This window comes from Ursus maritimus, unplaced genomic scaffold (genome assembly GCF_017311325.1).
Source record: "Ursus maritimus isolate PB19 unplaced genomic scaffold, ASM1731132v1 scaffold_32, whole genome shotgun sequence".
Taxonomy (NCBI): domain Eukaryota; kingdom Metazoa; phylum Chordata; class Mammalia; order Carnivora; family Ursidae; genus Ursus; species Ursus maritimus.
Window position 1 is genome coordinate 22,818,214 of NW_024425786.1, and position 9,959 is coordinate 22,828,172.

Consider the following 9,959-nt stretch of genomic DNA (forward strand, 5'->3'; position numbering starts at 1 on the left):
GCTGAATGCCAAAAGAAAGAAAGAGAAAGAGAATATTTAAAAAGAGCCAGGAGAAGAGAGAGGTGCCTAGAAAGCAAGGGTAGCTAACTTTTCAGTGGCGATGGCAGAGGCAGGAAAAGACAGTGAGCTACAATTTTCCGTGTGCCGAGAAAAACCCACTGTCGACATAGAAAGGCTAGCAAATCTATCTTTCGCAAAGGGCGAAGCAGACATTTTCAGACAAACAAAAACAAAGAGTACCCTCAGCAGGAGATAAATTTCAAAGCGTGCCTTTTTCAGGCAGAAGGTTATTCCACACCAAAGGATGTGGGTTAAGAGAAGGAGACCACGTCGCCACGTAAGGACTGAGAGATGAAATGGAATGATGTGCTGATTATCAACCCAGGAAGCCTAAGCTAACACTAAATGTTGAGCCAATAATCATAAGGATAAATTTCAACAAAAATAATAAATAATAGTATCTCCTTTTAGAGGCTAGAAATTACCAAGAGAGAATAAAAATACCACAAAAGAACCCCAGGGAAGGGGTGATCAGAGGCTTCTGGGCTTCTCGGATTATTTAGGAACAGTACGAAAATACTGATTAACTGTACAACTCGTTAGATGAAGTAGGAATCTTCGAGCATCTAGACAAGTGCTAGAAGAGCTCCAATAGACCGAAGGCTGGACCTCGCACCAGGATATAAAACAAACTCTGCAAATTTCAAAGGATCCGTACCTGGTCTCAGATGGCAAAGCAATTAGCTAGAAAGTAGTAATAAGGGGCGCCTGGGTGGCTCAGTCGGTTAAGCGTCTGACTTTGGCTCAGGTCATGATCTCAGACTTATGAGATCAAGGCCTGCATCAGACTCTGCACTTGGCAGGGAGTTTGCTTGGAATTCTCTCTCTGCCCCTTGCCCCTCTGCTCATGCCCTCTCGCTCTCTCTCTAAAAAAAGAAAGAAAGAAAGAAAGAAAGAAAGAAAGAAAGAAAGAAAGAAAGAAAGAAAGAAAGAAAAAGTAGTAACAAAAAAGATAACTAGAAAAAGATGCCCTATGTTTAGAAATTAAAGCCTATCTCTAAACAACTCAAAACTAAAGTAGAAATAATCAAGAAAATTCTGGAATACACAGGGAAACAATAGTAATGCTACAATATACTTAAACTTGTTGGGTGCCATGAAAGTGGTATTTGGAGGATCATAGTGTTAAATGCTTACATTAGAAAAGAATTTCAAACTGAGATAAGTATTCAAGCTAAGAAGATAGGAAAAGAATAACAGAATAAACCTAAAGAAATGTGGGGAAAGGAGAGAGGAGTGTACAAAAGTTATTAACAAAAAGAAGAACAAAGAGAAATGAGAACAAACACTTGTTGAGCACCTACTATGTGCCGAGCACAATTCTAGCATGAATTAGTTCAAATAACCCTCCCAACAAGCATACAGAATGCATACTGTTACTATCCCCCTTTTTATAGATGGGGACACTGAGGCATAGAGGGGGTAAGGCAAACATACAATAGACAGGATCGGCAATGCCGACAGTCAGTCCTTTGAAAAGACTAAAAAAAGAGTCACTCCTGGCATGGTTGAAATAAGAAGAGAAAAATAATAAACAGAGAGAAGATGCAAATAAACAACATTAACCAAGGAAAAGAGGCCAGACCGTAGAAGCCACAGAGATTAAACAGATCAATAAGCAGAAGAATATTGGGACACCTTTATGACAGTAAATTTGAAAACAGATGACACAGACATATTCCTGTAAAAACACAACTTACAAAAACTGACTCAAAAAGGCATTTTGAAAACTGCATAATTGTATAACATTACAACAGAATTAAGGAGGCTGGATTAGAAGTAGAAATCTCCCACAATGACATTTGGCCCAGATAGTTTTGTCACATGCTTTCTCAAACATTCCAGATAGAGATCAATCTAATCTTTCAAAAACATTTCCAGTTTACCACACAAGAACAATATGGGAATGAAAATTTACAAACCAAACTCCCTCAAGAACAAAAATGCAAACAAAAAAAAAGTGAAAATTTAAAAAGACAAAAATACAAAAGAACAAAAATGCAAACTTCTAAACATAATGTTAGCATATGAAATCCATCAATGTATGAACAACAAACACATCGTGACTAAGTAGGGGTTATTTCAGGAATGCAAGGTTGGTTCAATATCTGAAAATTAATTAATGTGAATCATCATGTTGAAAGGTTAAAAGAGAAAAAAACCATATGAATATCTGAGTAGATGTAAATAAAATTCAGTATCCTTTCAAGGGTAAACTCCTAGGTAACTGAGGATAAAGTAGGCATTTTTAGCAGGGTAAAGAACATTTCTGAAAAATCTAGCACAGACGTCATACATTATGGCTCTGCAGAAACAACTTTCCCTTTGAAATCAGAATAAGACAAGGGTACCTGCCACCAGCACTGCCAGGAAGATTAGGAAGAAAAGGCAAGAAAAAGAAACAAAACTGTCATTATTTGCAGATGATGTGATCGTCTATGTGGACAAGCTGAAAGAATGTACAGATTTAAAAAAATAGACTTAATAAAGAAGCTTATACATATATCAAATCATCACAACGTACATTTTAATTATCTTACTGTTTTACTTGTCAATTATGCCTCAATAAAAAATAAAGTTGAACAAGTTTGTTTCCTACAGAATCAATATATAATGCTAATTACACTTCCATGCATCAGTAAAAGAAAAAAGATACCATTTACAACAGAAAAAAAAAGTATAAAGTATCTAGCGATTAATCTAATGAAAGTCATTGAAAACCTTTCTGGAGAAAATTAATATACTCAACTCGTCTCATACAGATCTTGACACTTTGTAGTTCTTAGTGTGTCTGCCTTTCCTTTCCCCCTTTCCCCCTTTCCCTATAGCTCGGGTGTTTACTATCTTCACCCAGAGGGGGAAAAAAGACCAGCCAATTTGCCAGAAGAATTTCTATGTATTGATTGACCTGTTGCTTTAAAAACAAAGCTTACCATTTGCATAACGAGTTCTCCAAACGCTACCGCCTCTGCTGTCTTTCTCACAATGGCCAACAGGTGGGCAAGAATATTGTCATCTGCATTTCAGGAAACTGATGCTCAGAAAGAAGACGTAATTTGTCAAGGGACGGCCAAGAGCAGTCAGATCAGGAGCCATGTCTGTCTTGTTCCAAAGTCGAGCTGCTTCCACCACACCCTGTGCCTCTTGACCTAGGACTCACATATTGATGAATTCCCCACATAGCTATTAATAGTATGCCGGAAGCTGGCGTGCATGAGGGCAGTAAGGAACAAGATAGACATCAACTTGCTTTCACAGAGCTCAGAGTCCATAATGAGCCAGATAATGCCATGCTGTGGGGGCTCAGAACAGGAGAGCAGGCAGGCAGGCTTCCTGGAGGAAGGTGTATTTACTTCCAAAGCTGAAGGGGAGTAGGAGTCATCCTGGTAAAGAAGCGGGGAGAGGGTTCAGATAGAAAAGCGAAGGAAAGGTATTCCAGGCCGAGGGAATAGCATGTACAAAGGCTTGGAGGAAAGAGAATGGCCTATGCATGGAGCATCAGGAAGTCTGGTAAGGCTGGAACCTAGTTTGTGGTCAGTGAGGCATGACACACAAGGGCCAATCCATGCAGAGCCCAGTGCAGCAGGCTAAGGCATTTGGGCTTGATCCTCAGGAAAGTGGGGAGCCATTGAAGTGTTTTAGAAAGAGCAGTCACAGGGCGCCTGGGTGGTGCAGTCGTTGGGCGTCTGCCTTCGGCTCAGGGCGTGATCCGGCGTTCTGGGATCAAACCCCACGTCAGGCTCCTCCACTGGGAGCCTGCTTCTCCCTCTCCCACTCTCCCTGCTTGTGTTCCCTCTCTCACTGGCTATCTCTCTCTGTCAAATAAATAAATAAAAATCTTTAAAAAAAAAAAAAAGAGCAGTCATGGTTGACTTGGGTTTTAGAAGACGAGTGGACAGAGAATCGGAAGAGATCCTGACGTCAGGAAGCTGGGTCAGAGGAGACCTTCCTACCCAGCTGCCCTGCTTTCTGCCCATCTGGAGCCCTCATAACCTCATGAGCCCAGCTGCAGTATCGGTCAGGGCTCTGGGCCACAGCAACACACCCCAATCAAGCTCCTGAGGCCTCTCAGAAAAGGAATGTTTGGCCCCAGGGACTGAGAAGCAGCTCCGAGCTCTTGGGGCAGTAAGAAGGACGGCCAGAACCAGGATCTCAGCACGCTCTCTCCACCCCCTTTCATCTCTGTCTCTGCTTCTTTCTGCAAAATGGCCTCTGTTTCTCCCACTGCACCTGGGCACACCCCATGAGGCCAGGAAGGTGACCCCAAGCAACCACTCTGAGTTCCAGGCCTCAGAAGGCAAGAGGGGGTTTCTCCCACCAACGGTAGCAGAAAATCCTAGGGAAGGCCTTGATTGGCAGGAGCTGGCCTGGTTTCTGGGGGCTCAGGGATAAAGCGCTCTGATCGGCTGGCCAGGATCACATGTCCATCCCTGCACTTGCACTGGGGAAGGGTGGGGCTGAAGAACGTAATGACAGAGATCAAAAATGCAGAAGCGGCGCCATTACCAGATGAAGGGGGAGACTGGTGATCAGATTAAAAACCAACCAACCACGGATAAACGACCGCAAGCAAACATACAAATACACAGATGTTCTAAGTATATATATACACTCGTCTTTTAAGACCCACTCAGCCAGCCCCTCCAACAGGACCTCCTTTGACTGCTCCCCACCCCCACCCCCACTACGGGCTCTGTAGGAAGAACCCTGGTGCCCCCGTAGCATCCTGTGCTCACCCTTGTCACAACCCCAGTCAAATGGCAGTAGTCCGTGTCCCCACGTGACTGCAACTCCTGGAGGGCAGGGCCCTGACCCCCGACCAGGTAACGCTTGGGACACTTTCCCCCAACCTTCCAGAGAGCTAACCAGTAGAATCAGACCAAAACCAGCAAAACCACCGGTCAGTCCGGATGGGCCAGTCCACCCTCCAGTGAGTACGAGGAGGGAGAGAGAGAGTGGGATCCTCAGGACTGTTTCCACAGTGCTGTCCAGAGAGCTGCTCAGACCACAGGACTTGCCGGAGCTGACAGTGCCCCCCAGGAACCACCCGAGAACACAGCCACAGTGAGTGGATCCCCTGCCAGCACGCCTGATGCTGCCGCGACAGCCAGCCCCCTGGGACCCCCAACCCACATCTTCCCCAGCCTCCTGTGGCCTCGGATAAGACGGGGCCTGGCGCTCCCTCCACCCCAGCAACCCCAAGCCTGGGGATCTATACCGGAGAGCTGCTCCCACGTGCATGGGATGAGGCTTGCACAAGGATGTTTACTGCAGTACTTTTTATAGAGAGGGGAAAAAATGGAAGGGACCTAAATATCTATCAATAGGGAAATGGTTTTAAAAAAAGATGATCTTTGCCATGAAACATGACACATAGCCTCATGAAAAAGAATGAGGCAGCTCCATATGTACCGACATAGGAAGATGTCTGAGATGTCACTAGTGCAGAAAAAGCCAAATGCACAAAAACGCATATTGCGTGATACCTTGCATGGTTTTTAAAACACCCACAGCAAAAGCACATGCATATGTATGCTTGGAAGTGCACAGAAATAGGTCTGTAAGGATTATGTGCCGCCCCGATAACAGTGGTTACTATGGAGAAGGGACTGAAATGGGGAGGGGACTGCAGAACAGGGTAGCCCCGGGAAGTTTCGATCTTAATCGTTCAACTCTCTGACAAAGAGAATGGATGCATAGAGCACTCGTATCATCAAAATTAATATTTGGAAAAGATACTTCTTGGCAGAAAAAAAAAAATATTTCTGCCAATAATAGCAGAAAACCCAACACAACCTGAACATTTGCCTGAAAAGAACCAGTGAAACAAATGTGGGTGTCTCTAACACAAAGGACACTCGGGGGGACAGGGTCACATAGGAAGATACCCTCCAATTAAAAAGCAAGCTGCAAAACGATGCTTAGAGTATGATCTCATGTTCATGAAAGAAAGACAAGTTTTTATACACTTAGAAAATACCTACGTATGCCAAGCCATTAACAGTCAGTGCGGGTCTAGTGGGAAGGCACAGAGATGTGGTTTCAGCCCTTGCTTTGAAACCAGCTGAGTGGCCTTGGAGGTCAACCGGTGACTCTGAGCCCCTTAACTGTCCTTAAAAAGGGAGAATGGCAGATTCTGCCCCATGGGGCTGATGACTGGACTGAAGGAGCAGTGAACCCAAAGGGCCCTAGCGGGCACGACCCAGCAAGCTCACTGTGATCAATATCTGTGGTGTTTCATCTGGGAAGTGAGTTAGTGAGTTTCAGGTAAGGGTACAGGACACTTAAAAAACCCTTACACGATTCCACGTGGCTAGGACTTTCAGAGTGAGCTTCCATCACTTTCATATTTTAAAAAACTAATAAAACTAAAAGGAGAAAACAACCCAGCCCAGCAGCTCCCTTCATGTACCCGCATGACTGGGCACTCCAGCCGGATGCTGTCCTGGCATGAAGGTCCTGTGTCCAGTCACCGTCAGCTCTCACCTCGAGAAAATTGCTTCCAATTCCAAGATTGTGATTATGAAGAAGTGAAGGTACAAGGAGCCAGGCCCCAGCGCACAGAGACCTCTCCCTGCTGCGGGCTCAGGGCCAGGGAGATGGTCAAGAGGTGGGTGACAAGTGTTCTCCTGTCACCTGCCCGCATCCTGTGATTTAATATAGTTTGGACATTTCACCAGCTGAGTGGCGGCCAGGGCTTCAACCACCTGAAATCAGGCAGATAAAAGCTGGAGCAAAGGGCGCCGAGACCTTGGCTCTCTGTCATTCTGCCAGAGATAAGCAGCAGGTAAGGCGGCTCAAGTCAATAAGGCGATGGATCTGGGCTGAAGGGAAAAAGAGATGGAGAATTCCATGAGACAGCGTCTTCTTCGAAGTCATGCGGCTCTCCTGTTGTCCCTGTGGCAGAAGGGGTGCCTGGGGGGGGGGCTGCATCTCTCTCCACGGAGGAGACCCTGCCACGGGCAGTGGCCTCTGAGCACCTGCTGCTTGTCAGGCCAGCACGGTCTCCAGGGGCACAGCAGCGACATGACAGGCGGGCCCCTTGCTCCATGAACAACCGTCATGATAAACAACAACTACCAAAATAATAATATCATCCTTCCTTGGTTGCCTATTTTCTGCCCAGTTCTAGGCTAAGTGCATTTTTTTTTTCATTGACTCCTCCAAAACATCCTTCAATGTAGAATTTTATAGAAAAGGACACTGGGACTCAGACAAGTTAAAATGTCCCCCACTATGACGTGCTTTATAAAAGGTAGTTTTAGGGGCACCTGGGTGGCCCAGTCAGTTGGGCATCTGACTCTTGGTTTCAGCTCTTGGTTTTGGCTCACGTCATGATCTCAGGATCGTGGGATCGAGCCCCCCCCCGGGGGGGGGGGGGTCCACGCTCAGCAGGGAGTCTGCTCAAGATGCACTCTGTCCCTCTCCCTCCACCCCTGCCCTCATGCTTTCACTCTCCCCCCTTCTCTAAATAAATAAATAAATAAATAAATAAATTTTTTTTTTTAAGTAGCTTTACAGTTTGAACCCAGAGGTCCTCTATCTCCAGAGTCTATGCCCCTGTGCACTGACAGGGATGACGTCCCTCACTTTCCAGAACTGTGCTGGGGGCCCGGGGACCTGAGTGCCAAGCCCGGGGGAGCCCTGTGCGGCACTGGGTGAGTCCTGAAACCTCGTACAACTGACTGGGCCACCTTGCCCTGGATACCTACTGGAGAGGGTGGGGGGGGAGGTAGAGGGTCCCGCATTTTCTTATTCATCTGCTACATGCTTGGCACCGTGCCGAGCTAGGGGGTGAGCGGAGAACACCCAGAATGCCCTGCTGTCGAGGGGTTACATTCTGTAGGATACAGGGACTCTTGGGAAACCAGGCGGTTATCCTCAGGCAGCCAAGACAAAGCCAAGGGGCCACTGTTGCCACCCTGCTCTCTCCGCTCCTGAGGCCATCGGTCACAGAGGCCTTTGTCAGCACCCCTGGCAGGGCAGGAGGACTTCCAGAGAGATGGGAGCAAAGCCCCCCCCCTCCCCTGCTGGCAGCTCCTCCCAGCCCGGGGCCCTCTGCCCTCCCTCTGTCCCTACAAAGGGACAACTTCACGGCACTTCACTTTGAGGACGTTCTGGGTCCCCAGCGGAGACCAACAACATGTTGGTGCTTTGCCAAGTGGGGGGCTGCTGTTGCTGTGGGTTTTCTGTCATCTTTCTTCTTTTTAGCCACCTGCCTCCACGTCACGTCAGCATGATCTAAATTCAAGGGGCAGCTCCCGTGCAGCCATCTCTCTCCTTCACCACCCCTGCCCGGGCAGCTGCCCCGGTGAGCCCCCGGGAGCCCCTGCAGAGGCCCTGGAAGCAGCCCCGGTGCAAGCTCCTCACCCAGCATCCTCCATGAACACAGCGCCACCCCCCCCCCCAGTGCATCTAACTTTCCCCCTTCACTTCCCGTCCTCCTCCTCAAGGGTCCAGAGGCTCTGTCACAACAGGCAAACCCCTGCCCCAATCTGGGCCTCAGTTTCCCCATCTATGGAGTGATGTCCAGACAGGAGAACCACCCAAATACACTCTTCGTTACTCACCATTCCTGTCCAACTCCCCGACTCACAGTGGGACCCTCCTGGGGCAGGATGTGGTCCTTCATCACCGTGTCCCATCGCAGGGCGGACACTCAGTGGGGCCCACGGCATGTGGTTCCCAGCGTGGACCTGGAGTCAGATGAGACCTCAAGTCCCAGCCTTGCTCTTTGCCAGCCACGTGGCCTGGGCACAGGTAGCGGGGGTCCCCTCCTCTGTCAGGCGTGAGAGTACCACCTCGTCCCAGGAGGTCGTTCTACCCAACTGCCTTCTCGATGTCTCCCGGACGTCTAATGGGCATCCCAAACTTAATCCAAACTGAACCCCTGACTGCCCTGTCCCCTACAGCCCCTGAGCCTACTCGTCCACAGCTGTCCCATCTCTGAATGGAGGCTCCCCCTTCCCGTGGCTCCGGCTAAAGCTGGGGCTCCCCGTTGACCCCTCCTTCTCATACCCCGCACCCAATCCACCAGCAAGTCCCAGTGATTTACCCTCCACATTCCGCCACATTCCAATCCCTTTTTGCCACCACTACCCCAGTGGCACAGCACCCCCATCTCTGTGGCTGCTCAGGGGTCTCCCTGTTCCAGCCTTCCCACCCTCAAAGGCTCTGCTCTACCCCAACCCAGCAGCCAGCACCTGGAACGTCAACAAGAGTTCATCACCCGTCGACTCAAGCCCACCCGGGTGCTCAACCTAGGGTGCCCACGTCCCCCGCCCCACCTGAGCACCGGGCAGGCCAGGGACCAGAGGCGAAAAGCGCAGGAGTGCGACTGAGAGGCCTGAGCAGACGAGGGACCGTGTGCACCTGTGAGTGAGCAGATGTCTGCACACAGGTGTGGCGATGTCTGCTGGGACACACGTGTCTGCAGCCAGGCGAGCGAGCAAGAGAGAGAGAGCAAATGGAGGGAGAGCAGCGAGACTCATCTCACTTAACCAGCCCATTCGGGTTTCTTGAAGGGTATGTGTGTGCTTGTGTGTCTTTGTCACACGTGGGGACACACTCTCCACCAGCCACCAACCCACCTCATAGCCTGCTGTTGCTCCTCTGGGATTTGTGCACCCCGGTTCCCTGGGGGGCGGGGGGGTTGCCCGTGATGGGTCCTCTAGTCAAGCAGGTGGAGAGTGGTGGATAGAAACACCGTGGAGGGGCAGGTGAGACAGAGGGAGGGATTTCAGGGCCACCAGTCACCACCACAGGAAACCATCCTTGGTGCTCTGGGGCCCACGGGGACAGGGGAGGCATGGAGTGCGGGGCAGCCACGAGTGCCGGGCACCGAGTGTGGGGCCAAGCAGAGCTCGGCGGGGTGTGGACAGCAGTCGGTGAGGGGCCTG

General features: G+C 49.1%; 1 long non-coding RNA gene across 1 annotated transcript; it reads right to left on the bottom strand.

Annotated features, from left to right (window-relative positions):
- Positions 1-5,807: 5,807 nt before the first annotated feature.
- Positions 5,808-9,731, bottom strand: LOC103666468. The gene is made up of 3 exons (XR_569511.1): positions 9,651-9,731; positions 8,631-8,756; positions 5,808-6,884 (listed from the first exon to the last, which is right to left on the bottom strand). It is a non-coding gene; the product is annotated as an uncharacterized LOC103666468 (long non-coding RNA).
- Positions 9,732-9,959: the final 228 nt, after the last annotated feature.